This window comes from Tupaia chinensis, unplaced genomic scaffold (genome assembly GCF_000334495.1).
Source record: "Tupaia chinensis unplaced genomic scaffold, TupChi_1.0 Scaffold149922_1, whole genome shotgun sequence".
NCBI classification, from domain to species: Eukaryota; Metazoa; Chordata; class Mammalia; order Scandentia; family Tupaiidae; genus Tupaia; species Tupaia belangeri.
Genome location: NW_006209766.1, coordinates 302,650 through 306,960, shown reverse-complemented (window position 1 = coordinate 306,960; position 4,311 = coordinate 302,650).

Here is a 4,311-nt window from a genome sequence, read left to right as displayed (position 1 = left end):
GGTTCCCCCAACCCCCGGGGAGACTCCTCAGCCGAGGACAGACCGTTTCCCACATTTCCCCGTCTTCCTCCCAGCGCCGCCTCAGTTTCAGGCGCTGAGTCCAGCAAGCCAGCAGAGCCTTGCGCAGACAGCGCCGGGTCCGCTCGCCCTGTGTCTCGTGCAGATGCGTCCCCAGGACCTCGTGCCATACTCCCAGGCCGTCCTGAGGCCGTGTGGCCGTCCCCTGGTCTCTGGAGGGCACATCAGGCTCCTAGAGCTAGGAGCTGGGGTTGGTTGTGTATAGCAGGGTCACAGCGCACGGGCCCGAGGCCAGGCCGGATTCAGGCCTCAAGCTCTGAGCAGTGGGTAGTGAGCCTCAGGTGTGGCCACCACGCCGTCGCCTAGGGTGAGGGGTCAAAGGAATGCTCCTGACCTCGTGGGTGGGAGCAAGAGGTGACTAGGGCTTTGTCCCTCCAAATACAAACAGCAGATCTCTTGTCATACATTTCATACAGCTGTAGGGATGGCAACTAAGCCCAGAAAGAATTGTCCTGGCCCAGAATGACCAGGGCAGTCTGGCCACAACAGAAGGGCCAGCTGTGATGCAGTCTTAGCTGGCAGTCTGGCCCCAGCACCTCCCAGAACTTGGAGGATCCTAGCCCCCCTCACCCCTGCACAGAATCTAGAAGCATTTTGGGGGTCAAATATCCAGGTGAAACTCTCCATGGAACAGTCTAGGGCCAGCATTTGGGGTGATGGTTAAGACTCTGGACTCCCACATGACTGCTAACGGTTGGAGTCCGGAACTGGTGTCTTGCTTTCTCATTTTTTTCTATGGTCAGAGCCTGTGCCCTATAACAAATAGTAACAATAATAAAGAAAATAAAGAAAAATAGTCTACTTCCTTAATGGGAAAGGAAAGGCAAATTCAATCAATCATAGCACATTCTATTGATTACATTACTGGTTATAAATAAATATAGGGACCAAGTGGTGGCTTGATGATAAGGAAACTAAACCCACATGGAAAAGGTCTTGGGTTTGGCTCCTGTGACCTTCCTGAAAATGTAGGGTGTGGGTAGGTGCCTGGGATCTGGCTGTCTGAGACTGGGGGTGAATTGTGAATTGAAGACCTTCTTGGCAGTTCTCTCTCTGATGTTAAAATAAGCGTTTTAAAGAATGAAAACTTTGGGTGTCAGCAGGTGGCAGGGAGGTTAAGGTGCTGGATCCCACAGGGCCAGCTCTGAGGTTTGAGTCTGGACCCAGCAGGACAGAGAGGGAAACCATTCCCCATGGAGGATGATGTTGTAATCCCTTGTTCGCTATTCTTCTCTCAGGATTTTGGGTATGCACCTGGCATGTTTTATAGCCATTGGGTCTAGGACTCCAGCCACCTTAACCTCCACCACTTGCTGGCCCTACCTATTACTTATTGTAGTAGTAATAAATAAAAAACAAACAAGGCCAGCCCATAGCCTACTTGGTAAAGGAGCTGGATTCCACATGGCCAACCATGGATAGTATTCTGACCTGAAGGCTTAAAAAACTCACCAAGCAGGGACCAGCAGGTAGTTAAGGCACTGGACTCCCACATGGCCAACTGCAGTTCAAGTTCCAGACCTGGCAGCTTGCTTTCTCACTTTCTCTCTTTTTTAAATTTAAAAATAATTTAAAGATGTGACAAGCCCATCTCCCCTAGGGGGATAATTTTTTCTTTCTCTCTTTCTGTCTCTTTCTCTCTCTGTCCCTCTCCACATGCTCCCTAGACAAAAATATAAAAGTAAAAATATTCATTTAAGAAGGGAATCAGGGGACCAGCAATTAGCGTAATGGCTATGTAGCTGGACTTCCATGTGGCCGACCACAGTTTGAGTCCTCAACCCAGTGGCTTAAACTCATGTGGGGCGCATGTGCGTGCGTGCCCAAGATCCCAAGAGGAGAATGGAGGAGAAGGGATTGCAGCGTGGCCATCCCCCCGGGGGGTGATTTCTCACTTTCTGTCTCTCTGTCTGGCGAGCGCACACACCCTACAGCAAAAACCTCTTCCCCCCCAAAAAAAAATGTTTTTAATCAATAATAATAACAAGAAAAGGGCAAGAGATTAAACATAATAGATGGTACCTATAAAATAAAAGACTATGGGGTCAGCAGGTGGCATGATGGTTAAGGGCGCTGGACTCCCACATGGCCAACCACAATTTAAGTTGCAGACTGGGAGGCTTGCTATCTCTCTCTCTCTCTCACTCTGTTCCTCTCTGGGCAAATTTTAATAAATAAATAATTTAAATAATTCTTAAAAAATAAATAAAAATAAAAGACTATAGAATAATAAAATAATAACAAATAAAATTAAGTAAATAATTCTTTTTAAAAAAGAATAAAGTGCTCCTATGAAGTGGGATATACATTAAGCAATTACATATTCATGTTTTCAAAATAATAATGTTCATACCATTGTAGTATTAATCGGATACAAAGTAGCATTCAAAATGGTGTGGTCACATCTGTGACATAACCTGAATGTCCCCAGACCCCATCTTTTGTAATTTCACTGAAAAGAAAGTTTTCAGTGGATGACTCACTCTGAGAAGCATAATGGGGGAAGAAGAAAGGGACTAACTCCTGGGGTTTGAAGAACTGCCCAGCCTCCACTGTTGCCCTCCTTGGTCTCCATTGTAGGAAAGTTCTCTGGCCATTTGCTCCTTGGTCCAGTGGTGTGCTGAAACAACCAGCTCTGTGGGGAGCAATTTGTAGAATTTGTCGCTTACCGTGGTGTAAATACTCCCACCAAGGCCCGTTTTAAATTATCAGTGTGGGATCACTGAAAAGCGCTGGGAAGCTCTTCCACAGGAGGCCTACAGGCCACCGCTTGTGCCACCGCCATGTCTCTGGTGATCCCTGAGAAGTTCCAGCACATTTTGCGAGTACTCAGTACCAACATTGATGGGCGGCGGAAAATAGCCTTTGCCATCGCGGCCATTAAGGGTGTGGGGCGAAGATATGCCCATGTGTGTTGAGGAGAGCAGACACGGACCTCACCAAGAGGGCAGGAGCGCTCACTGAGGACGAGGTGGAACGTGTGAGAGATATTATGCAGAATCCACGCCAGTACAAGATCCCAGACTGGTTTTGTTTTGTTTTGGTTTGGTTCTTTTTGGAGAGGTTTTTTCTCTATAGGGTGCGTGCGCTCACCAGACAGACAGAGAGAGACATAGAGACAGAAAGCGAGAAATCAGGGAACCAGCAGTTTTGTTGTTTTTTTTTTTTTTCCTTTCTTTTTAGGTATATAAACTATTTATTACCAGGCAAGGCCTACAGACTTATTTCTTCTTGGACATACGCACGGTACGGCCACAACAGCCAGCTGTCTTGGTGTGTTGGCCTCGGACCCGAAGGCCCCAGAAGTGGCACAGCCCTCTAAGGGCCCGTATCTTCTTCAGTCTCTCCAGGTCTTCACACAGCTTGTTGTCCAGACCGTTGGCCAGGATCTGGCTGTATTTTCCATCCTTCACATCTTTCTGCCTGTTCAAGAACCAGCTTGGGGGGAACCAGCAGTTAGCATAATGGCTATGTCGCTGGACTCCCACGTAGTCGACCGCGGTTTGCGTCCCGGACCTGGTGGCTTAAAACTCACGCCGGGTGCGTGTGCGCGTGTGCGCGCGTGCCCAAGATCCCGAGAGGAGAATGGAGGAGAAGGGATTGTGGTGTGGCCATCCCCCCTAGGGGGGTGATTTCTCGCTTTTTTTTTTTTTTTGAGAGGTTTTTGCTATAGGGCGTGTGTGCTCGCCAGACAGACATAGAGACAGAAAAAAAGAGAGAGACAAAGAGACTAAAAAAAAAAAGAAAGAAAGAAAGGAAAGGAAAGGAAAGGAAAGGAAAGGAAAGAAAAGGAAAGAAAAAAATGCTGGGAAGGGTTAGGTAAAAATTAGTTCTTGTGGGGCTGACAGGTGGCGTGGTGGTTAAGGGCGCTGAACTCCCATATGGTCGACTACAGATCAAGTACCAGACTCTTTCTCTTGCTCTGTCCCTCTCTGGTCAAGTTAAAATAAATAAATAAAATTAAAATAATGATTTTAAAAAATGAAAATAACGTGACAGAATTATCAAGGGTAAGAAATCTCTTTTTAAAGAATTATTTAGGGGCTGGCAGGTGATGTGGTGGTTAAGGGTGCTGGACTCCCACATGGCAAACCATGGTTCGAGTCCTAGACCTGGCAGATTGCCCGCCACCCCCGGTCAAATTGAAATAAATAAAGTTAAATAGAATAATTTTTAAAAAGAATGATTTAATTTGATCTATTATTATTATTATTATTATTATTATTATTATTT